Below are 11,261 nucleotides of genomic sequence, written 5' to 3'. Positions count from 1 at the left end.
TTAGCCTTATTTAATAAAAATATTTTTGATACTTTACCATTATAAACAAAAAAGATTAACCCTTCTGCTAGCAAGTTGACCGAGTTAGAAGGCTTTGAATTTCATTATTTTAGACCTGTTAGCGCCACCTGGTGAGAGCATTTTTCTTTTAGCTAGTCATTGAAAATCGTCTAAAGTTGTTTGGAACAGCGACATTCAGCCGCATGGTGTATTGAGTGAAACGACACAAAATATATTTCTTTATGCTATTTATTTTATTTTTTGGATTGCAGCAATATATATAATAGAAAATATAATTGTCTTTTTCTAAACAAAATTATTTTGTTTATTACTTCTGAATAAATAACTTTTTTTTCCTAAACAACTTTTCTTAATCAGCTATAAAACACAGAAAGATCATTCATTTTGATCTAAATATTGAAACAAACACCCATCCAAACTTATGAGAAGAGCTTTTTTTGAGGGGATGCTCACATGCCGGCCATCTGGGGGGTGGGGGGGGGTGAATGCTATGCACCGAGCTCCGCGATTGAGGGGCTCCGCTGTGAACAAGAATTAAAATAGCGTTCTGAACAATAATGGTGTTTACACATACAGAAAGTATACGTTTGTTTCCACGTGGTTGACTGAGCTTTGACTTACGTTGTTACTGGGCAACGATAGTAGTGATACCTATAAAAGGTGAAGGGGTCATATATGAATAAGGATATCCCATTCAGACATGTTAAGACAGAGCGGCACGACTTCTGGGCGCTAGAAGTCGAGGATGAGACTGGGTTCAAATGGACGTGTAAATAATCCACTATCTACTTTTTTTTCTATATCTAATGTAATATATTTTATGTGTGCATCTATGCATATTTGTTTATATTAAGTTGTTGAAATAAAAAATAAAGCGAAGTTAAATTAAACGACCAACTCCTAGCAATGCACACTGCATTATTTCTTCACCGGCCACAACCGGAATAAAAAGAGTTAAGGAAGAAGTTAAAATGGAGCAGTCGACGGATTTGGAAATTACGAATTTTACAGTATATATTATAGTCTAGTGCAAGTGTGCAAATATTATTAATATAAGGTAAGCAGATTTACAGTCGCTTATCTCACTTACTAGGTAATAGCGTATAGTATAGCATATATTAATTTGATAATTCATTCTATAAACTACTTAATACTGTTAAATATAACCATGCCCATGCCAATGAAATATCGTTCAGGATATAAAAAAATTATTAGAAAAGAAAAAGAAGAAAAGCTAAACTTCACAAGAAGTCACAAGTAGATAAGTTTTCTTGGCTTCGAAGTAATTCTAGAAAAGAAATTGCTTTAACTTCAGAAATTACAATTTAAATTTCAACTGGGGAAGAAATTTCTACTCCAACTGCACAATCTTGCAATGAAAATGTTGAAACGGTGAAATTTGTTGAAGAAACGTGTGTTTATACAAACATGACCGAATCAGAAAATAATGACGAAAAATGACAATAACAAATACGATAAAGAGAGTATAAATGATTCTGATTTATGGCCAAGTATTATAACTGATAAATTTAGAATGTTTTGCGTTAAAGCAGACCTGTACAACACAAGGGATGTTTTGCTAAAAGTGCTAAGGTAGATCATTTTCCACTAAGTACTATTTTTAAAAAATGCCAAATGGCGAAACCCAACTTCGCAGATGGTTAATTTATTCAAAAACGCAAGACTCCGTGTTTTGTTTTTGTTGTATATTGTCTATCAAAAGAATAAGAAATGACCAAACTACACAATTTGTAGGTGGCTATAATAACTGGAGAAAGTTGTCAACTGTAATCCAAGATGATGAGCGTTCTAGTTGTCATTTTAATCCGTTTATTGCTTGGGAAGAATTACTAAAACGACTAAATTTACGTTCAACTATTGGTAAAGCAAATCAAGTTAAATGATTCTGTTTTTCTAATCTTCCACTTTGAGGAAATCGTGAAATAAAAGGATAGCCTAATGATGGAAATTTTTTATGCTTGATCGAATTATTAAATAAATACGAACCTGTGCTAATGGATCATATAAACAAAATAATAAATTCGAAAAATAGAATTGTGCATCATTTAGCAAATAGTTCAAAAGAAAACAAATTATCTCTGCATTAGTAAATGAAGTCCTTAACAAAATTAAATAGGATATAAAAGCAGCCATATACTATAGTATTCAAAGGGATTGTACTCCAGGTATTTCCCATAAGGAGCAAGCTTCAGTCATTATTAGGTATGTAAAATTTGAAGAGAAAAGGTTAACTATAAACGAGTCATTTATAGGGTTTATTGAAGTAACTGATGTGGCTGGAGAAGGACTAACAAAAAATCTATTGAAAAGATTCACTGAGCTTGCTTTAGATATTATGAATTGTAGATGACAACGGTAGTAACATGAAAGGAAATATAAAGTGTGCAATCTAGAATACTTTCTCTAAATCCTCGTGAAATTTATGTTTCTTGCCTATCACATTCCTTTAATTTATTAATTTGTGATGCCGATTCCAGCAGTATATATAGTAAAAACACTTTTTAGAATATTACAAGGGTTATGTTGCTTATTTTCTGCATCTATAAAAAGATGGCAGATTCCGCAAAGCATTTAAACATTACTCTTAAACCATTATGTGACACTCGTTGGGAAGCCAAAATAGATTAGGTAAAAGCAGTGTATACACAGTTTGAACAAACTTGTAATCTCCTAGAAGAATTTATTGATGTTTAAATGATGTAAGTAATGATGATACAGCGGTATCCGAAGCTAAAAGATTATTAGGTTCAAGAAATGTGGTCATTTATGTTTAATAGTATTGTTTGTAATATTTTCCAAAATTAGCACTATCAATAAACTATTTCAAACAGAAACAATTATTCTTGACTCCGCTTTCAATTTAGTCAATAAAATTAAAACTAAAATCCAAAATTTAAGAACAATATTTAATACATTTTTAGACGAAGAAAACACATTTTTAGCACATTGGAACATTTTCCTGAAAAACGAATTCGAAAAAGGGAAAGATTATGTTCCGGAGTTATATATATATATATATATAAAAAATCGGTAGATGTTATTTTTTTATCACTGTAACTGATATTGTTATTGTGCAAATAGAATATGTTAAAACAAGTAATTTAAAAGTACACCAAATAGTATTTCTGATTTCAAATTAATCACTGATATAACTTTAAAAAAATATGAATTAGAGAAATGTTCCAAAAACTTTACAAAGTTTTGTAACGCAGATGTAGATGAAAACCTAATACAAGAAATTTGTTTGTTACGGAATTTGATTTTGAATGAAAGAGATATAAATGACGCACAAGACATATTGCAATACATGCTAAATAATAATTATAATGAGTTATTTCTAAATGTATGAACTGTGATAAAACTTTTCTTTACGTCGCCAATTACTATAGTAAGTGCTTAGCGCTCTTTCAGAAATTATAATTAATAAAGAATTATCTTCGGTCAAGCATGCGTTCTAGAACGCTTAAATGCCCTTGCTGTATTAAGCATAAAAAAATTGCAAAAATTGTAATTTTTCTTAAATAATCGATGTATTAGCAAAAAAAAAGCACGCATTAAATAAATATGCATTAATAAAATATGTTCAGATTTGTATTTTTTTTTTTTTTTTTTTTTTTTTTTTACAAAAGGTTAGGGCCCCAAATAACTTCTTGCACCCAGGCCTCTTCGAAGAGAAGGTCGGCTCTGATCATAAAGCCTTTCATCTACTTTGTCATTACCGGCTATAAATATATGGCGACGAATTATGTTATGAATTTGTAAGTTTCTGTCACTATAATTTTTCAAATTGAAATCATTCAAATTGAATCATAAAATTTCTCTATTCGATTTATGATTGTCAACGCTACTGAGTTTCTGTAAGTGTGAGTTCTACAACAATTCTTTGTCAAATACATATTTTAAATTCCTTTTTATTTTTTAGGATAAAAAATATGTAATTCTTACGTATATCTAAAAAATATTGCAGTTGTTGCTACCATAAATACACGTTCTACATGTTCTGAATTTGATGCTTGTAATGAAATTTTTGTGGCATGAAAACGCAAAATCAAAAATTAGGTGTGTAGTTGTGTCAAACAAAATAAAAAAAAATTTATTATTTGTTTCATACTTGAGTAGCCTCTTAGCCGATGCAGTTCCAAAGAACTGCACCGTTGCCCAGGAAACACCACGTGGAGGTGGGCTACTATCGTTCCCCGCCCACCCACCCTCCATCGCTGCATCCGAAGACAGTTCTGATCTGAAAACTGCATTGGGCAGCTGACGACAGTTCTGATGTTAAACTGCGTCCTTCTGCGACCGGTATCTCACTGGAATATCCAAGGCTAAGCAGAACTGGTAGATCGCAAAGGAATCTACAACTGGCACTCCAACAGGAGCCATCCGTGCAGGCAAACCCAGAGCAGAACACAGCTTGTAGACCATATAGGATTCTACAACAGGGATATCTGAGTTCTGGATCGCAGATGGAGCCAGTTTTGCTGAAAGTTCTAAAGCCTGGCAAATCCTAAATACCGTGTAGGAGCGAACCACTGGGACGGATTCCACTCTAGTCGCAGGTGGATCAGATGGTGTATCAACCTCTTGATCCAAATCGGGATCGAAAAACAGATCTCCGATTGAGGGTAAGTGAGGGAACATGTAATATTTCAACAGTTCCCAGATCGTCCATAGAACGATCCATTCAACGATGGCCGTAGCCTCATTGAAATGTTCACAAAACACACCAAGCATAGCTCAGCAAAAAAAAAAGTCACACAACGATCAGTTGCAAAAAGAGAAATGATTCTTAACAGAGCAGCAGAAGGTGCATTCATTGTTTCATTTATTATATTGTTTGTATTTTATGCGTTTGTTTAACATTAAACAATAATATTTCTGCTAACAACAATAACAAGAGTGATTGTTGAAACCTTCTGCATCCAATAACAACTAAAATATAACCAATTATTATTACTAAGTTAACAATGGAATAAATCTAATAATCAAACATAGAATGCTAGAGGAGGGATAAGAGGGGAGTTAATATTTAATTAAATTATGTGGGTTTTAATTTATATATTTTTTCGAATATTAACTAGATTTTTCATGAGGGAAAACGAATACGATTGATCGAGATTGAAATTTATTAAAATTTGTAAAAAATGTGTTGAGTAAAACTTGAGAACAAATTTCCTTTTTTACTTAATATGTTAAGAAATAAGTTTCTGCACTGTGCTGTTTTGATGGTAAATTGCCATCTCATATTAGTGTAGTAATTAGTTAAGCAAAGGAAGTGGAAGGTAAAAGCAAAGTGAAAGAAAAAGAGAAGAAACGCGAAAAAATACGCTGAAAGATAAAATTAAGGCGAAACTAATGCAGAAAAAATCATCAATTCAAGACGCACCCATTTTTAAAATTCCTTACATGAGCGTTTAGTGCTTCGTAGAATAATGAAGAAAACTGAATCTGCATTTTGGACTCTCATTTTGTCAACCAAATGAAACTCAAAATTTCATACCAAACTATTTTAATGATAAGATCAATTATCAGATTAAGTCACTGTTACTACGTTTACACGCTTGTGAACGAACAGATCGACAGTCGGTCAATCCAAATTTGAAATACTTTAGATGTTAAATCTCCGGCATCCTGGTCTAAAGGAGCGCATGATCTGGGCATCCCGGGTTCGAGTCCTGATTCGGGGATGGTTGTTTCCCCCCTTTGTGAGGTGTGAAGGAGCTCCCCCCCCCCTGCAAAAAGGGATTGTGCAAGCGAGTGTGTGAGTGTCATCTTCATATGAGCTGGAAGTCAGACTTCTGCCTTCGAGTACTCAGGGGTCTTTATTCTCAGAAGCTACTGGATCCTTCTTTCCGGTGTAACGCGGACACGACATCATCAGATGTTAAATTTGTACATCAAATATTACTCATTTAGCGTTCTTCGTTTTGTTGCTATCGTATTAATCGTAATAGAACGCTTAAATGCCCTTGCTGTATCAAGCATCAAAAAAGAAATTGCAAAAATTGTAATTTTTCTTAAATAATTGATGTATTAGCAAAAAAAAAAGCACCCATTAAATAAATATGCATTAATAATATATGTTCTAATTTGTATTTTTTTTTTCTTTTCTTTTCAAAAAAATTAGGGTCCCAAATGATTTTTTGCACCTAAGCCCCTTTGAAGAGAAGGCCGACTCTGGATGCTCATTTGAAGGGGAAAAATTAATTGATATAAGAACTAAATTACATTTAATAGTTTGTTTATTATAATTTATTGATAATTAAATTTATTACATCAGATGTAAAAAATGAAGCTACCGTATTAATTTTTAAAAACTTTTACTTATAATCATTTACATTTCAGAATATTATTATTAAAGTCTTAAAAAAATATGTGTTTCTACCCTATGTTTCTTGTTCTTCAATTCTGGATATGAAATTATTGTTTATATCCTGAAGAAGATGTATTCAGATTAATTAAAACGAAGAGTGTTACAGCTTCACGCCGATAGATGGCGTATCTGTCGAATAAGAAGTTTTTGTTAATTCTTTTTTGTATCTTAAATTTTAGTGTGTAAGAACGATTCTGTGACCTAGACGTGGCATCTATTTGTGAGAGGTGTCCTAATCCGTAACAGTCTACCTGAAGAGGCACAAAAATTGCCCGAAAATAAAATGGTGTTCACCAGAAAGAAATGAGTTTTATTTGAAGAGAATTACAAAGAGTATTAGGATTTACGAAAATCTGCTTATAGTAAGTAAGTGTGGTCCACAGATTTCGGAATCAGATCCAACAAATGAAGCCAATTGCAAGTGGCCTATGCAGAAATGTACAGTGTTAGAACTTTTGGTGATAATAATTATCTGCTTCTTCCGTTTCAGACGATAAAACTCTATCATACATAAATGAAGCTAACAAAAAATAACGGCTGACATGAAAATATCAATTTTATTAATTTAAATCAAATGCAAAAAAGGAATTTAAGAAAGAGATTTTTGTGAATCGGCCTATGTCTCTGATTTTTCACAATAAATAGTTTCTACAACTCTGCGTCGTCGAATATTGTTTCTTGGCTTACGGTTTTGATTGTAAAATTGTTGGTTATATCCAGCAAAAATTGTTTATAATATTAATTAAGGTTGAGAGAGGACAAGCTTACAGGTTATTTAGAATATTTTATGAGCTTATCACTAGCTGATGCCTCAGAGCCGATCAAAGTCTCTTATGGTGTAGTCCACTAACTTCGAATCAGTTCCAACAATAAAAAACCAGTTACAAGGGGAGTTGCCCTGAACAATTCCGTCTGACGATTAATATTTGCTTCGTTTACCCTCAAGAGAAATATGTTCCAGCACCGATTAAAAATATTTTTATAATGGAAATATTTATGGTTGAAGAGCATTTTTCTGTGTTCCGCCCTGCAACTGTAAAGAAATGCTTGACTATATTGGACCAAAGATCACACCCCTTACGCTCTTTGATTAAAGATCAGTGAAAACTAGAACTCTTTACTGCTAAGTCCTACATAAATTTGGAAAATGATTCCTACCCCTCGCTGATAGGAAAAGAAAAGAGACCAGGATTTTAGAGATGATCATATTAGAGAAAGGGACAATTATAGAAGATGTGAAATCACGACTTGAGCTGGAGTTTCTACCAACAACGAACGATTCTGATCCCCATGTTATTCATAGAGTAGTTCTGATTAAACCGAAATACCAGGATTATATTCTTGATCCATAAATAATCTGTAGGGGAGTTATAATAGTTCCATACTAATGGATATTCCTGCTTGCACTAAATGTATCATTCATTTCAACTTCACTGAGGAGAGAATGTTATTGAAAGAATGAACCGATCATTTCGATCGAAAGATGTTGAAATATCTAAATATCTGGGACTACGTTTGACAGCAGTTGACTACTCTAAATTCTCACATGTGTATGAGATTTAAAAAGTTATGTTCCGATAAGGTTTTATTTCTTACCATTCAGATGAAATACAATTGATAATCAAAGAAAGATGGTGATAAGACTAAATTTATCTACTACATGTTTCATTGAATTGCAATCTATTCAATATCTTTTACAATAGCGTTTAAACTCATTGCTTTCTTTATTATTGGACGTACAACGTAATTCTGAGGTACAACGTAATTCTGAGGAGGGTACAACGTAATTCTGAGTTTCGCTTTGATTTTTATAAATTGTAATTTACTTCCCCAGGGGTTAAATCTCATTGTAAGGAAAACAGTTTTACAGATTTTTTTTTTTAACCGGTGAAAGAATGCCAAACCCATTATCTCAGCTTTAGCAATTGTTAGGCAAATCTGGCGACAAAAATGGAGGTTCTCAAATATAAAAGAATTTTGATGATACCTTATTGGGAGCTCAGATCCGAATCCCTTTAAAAAATTCCATTCGTAGTTACGAAGTATTTAATAACGCTAGAGAAGCAGAAATCAGATTAATTGAAGTGAATTCTGTCTCTGGATAGTATAAAGTAGTCTGCTAATGTCATATGTTTCTGCAAATTCTTTCTTTGTGTATTTTATTACTTATATTTTGGTTATATTTTACCACTTGACCGTAATTTCGTTGACCTAGTATAATCTTGACTTTTCTTCGTTCGACACTGTACACTCACTTGATGCATTTTCTTTAACGCTTCACAGAACTACTGCTGCTTAATTTTTAGATTAAATTTAATGATAACAACTCTTTCGAATTTCATTTAATGATTGTACGTAATGTATGTTCTACTTACTTAAAATTATGGCTCCTAGATGTTTGGAGGGAAAGAATGAGGAATATCATAGATTTGGAGAGAAATTGCGAGGCAAGAATGATAAGAAAAGCAACATTTGATATTTAATAACAAATATTTATAACAGTGTAATCAACACAACTTTTTATTTATTTATAATGTGTGCTTATTTATTATTAAGATTCGCATATTATTAGTAATTTTAATTTATCCTTTTTTCTATTTCTTTAAAAATTCGTGAAGATACAGATATAATTTATAAATAAAAGAAAAGTGTTCTAAATGAGTTTTTTTTAAATGATTTAACCCTTAACTGGGGAGGTGAAATTTTAGGACTTAACTGGGGAGGTGCGGTCTGCGAGACCGCATTTCATTTAGACTCAAATTAAATTTTCTAATGAATGTATTAGTATGAAAAACTGCCAATATATTTTGCAGATATTTTTCTTGATATATAGATATGTTTTAGAAATTTTTCAAAATATATTGTCATTGAAAAAAGTAAATGCGTTGGAGCATACATTTTCTTCTCAAATGACATGTTACAATAAATAATATTCTTGAAAAAACATATTACTTTTTACTTTTTAAATCATATTTATTTTTACAGTATTTGAAGGTATATAGAAGACAATATAATGTAAAATTCAACAATTATATTAAAAATAAAAAAAATGACAATGGGTAAAATTGGCCCTTTTTTATCGGCTTGTGTGACTTTCATAGCACGGTTTTCTAGGACATTTTAAATATACAGGTTAAGAACTAGTATAAAAATCAATATATAAATTATGTATATACATCTCTTGGTATATTAATACATTTTATAAATTTTTCAAAATACATTATCACTAGAAAAATTGATTATGTTTTAACATACATATCAAAATCAGTTCAATGCGAAATTTCATCGAAAAACTCTTTTGTACAATTATCCTTATCACTAAAATCACTTTCTGATTCATTTAAAAATGTCTGGAGCACTGCTTCATAATAGGATCAGTAAACTGGATGATATTTCGGGCCCCAAGTTTTAACGCCATCTGCTAAGCCTTGTTTATCACTGGGACACTAACAGGCAGATGCGGTCTTAGAAATGCTGAATTCAGTTATGCTCAAAGAAATAACTGAATTATTTTAAAAAACATCTGCTGAAATCGGTTGAAAAAGTGCACGTGTATTGAAGGTCACAAAACTGGAAGCTACAGGGTCAATCCATTCAATTGAGCTAAAAATAGAATAGGGGTGATAGAAAATCCATCGCTAGCGGTCTCACAGACCGCACGTCCCCAGTTAAGGGTTAAAAATTTCAGATTTATATAAAATTTCGGCTACTCTTAAATGTTGTCAAACTATTATCAATATATAGAAATGTGTCACTTTTATATAGATAAATTAAAATTTGATGATAAAATTTTAATAAATTGAAATATTTTTTATCATAAAATTAAAATTTCAATAAACTTTATCAAATTTTAAAAAGCATTCTGAATAGAAAGAAGATAGAATTTGATCTAAAGAAAAACGTACACAGACAATAAAATTTCACTAAACTTTACCAAATTTTAAAAAGCATTTTGAATAGAAAGAAGATAGAATTTGATCTAAAGAAAAACGTACACAGACAAATAAATCCAGAATGGATCATTTTTAGATTTAATTAGCATGGCATTATTAATAAAGTAACAAAATATGAGATAATATATTAATTTTTGAAAATAATCTTGTTTCCAATTTTTTGAAATATTCCATAATTATTCAATGGGATTTCAAATAAAGTTTATAATTTCCAACATTCAGACAAACGAAGAAAAAGGCAATATTAACTCTTCTCAATTTTATATTTTAATTCAACTTGCAACATACTATTTAATTTTCTTTTATATATTGAGGTTATATAATAAATTAAATAATATTATTTTAAATTTCCGTTTCTTTCGAGAACAAAAGAAAAGATCTTTTAAGATATATATTTTAAAAATAAAAACATGATAAATTCGGAAATAAAGAACATATGGGTATCGTTATATGCATAGCACCTCTAAAAGCGACATGACAAATTTTCATGAAAAATTTGTTTTTAAAAAAAAGAGTATATTTGTAATTAAATTATTTAAAAAAATCAAATTACTTTTCTTAATTTTATAATTTTTTCCACCTTTTTAAGAATAAATATTCTTAAATTATATAGATTTTTTTTTTCAAATTTTAACCAATTGACATATTTTGACAATTCAAGTATATTGTATTTTCTTTCATTTTCCCGTGAAAAAGCAAACGATATTTCCAATGGCTTACTTAAATTTTCTGTTTCATTTGAAATGCATTAAAATATAAAACAAAAATTTGTATTTTAACGCAATTTAATTTGTCTGACATAAATTTTTTTGGAACATAATAATGCCAGAGAATCTAGCTTCCATTTGTGAAACGAAACCGGATGTCCTTTCTGAGAATGCCGAAACTGATGA

Source organism: Argiope bruennichi, chromosome 10 (genome assembly GCF_947563725.1).
Source record: "Argiope bruennichi chromosome 10, qqArgBrue1.1, whole genome shotgun sequence".
Classification (NCBI taxonomy): domain Eukaryota; kingdom Metazoa; phylum Arthropoda; class Arachnida; order Araneae; family Araneidae; genus Argiope; species Argiope bruennichi.
This window is presented reverse-complemented; position numbering follows the sequence as displayed.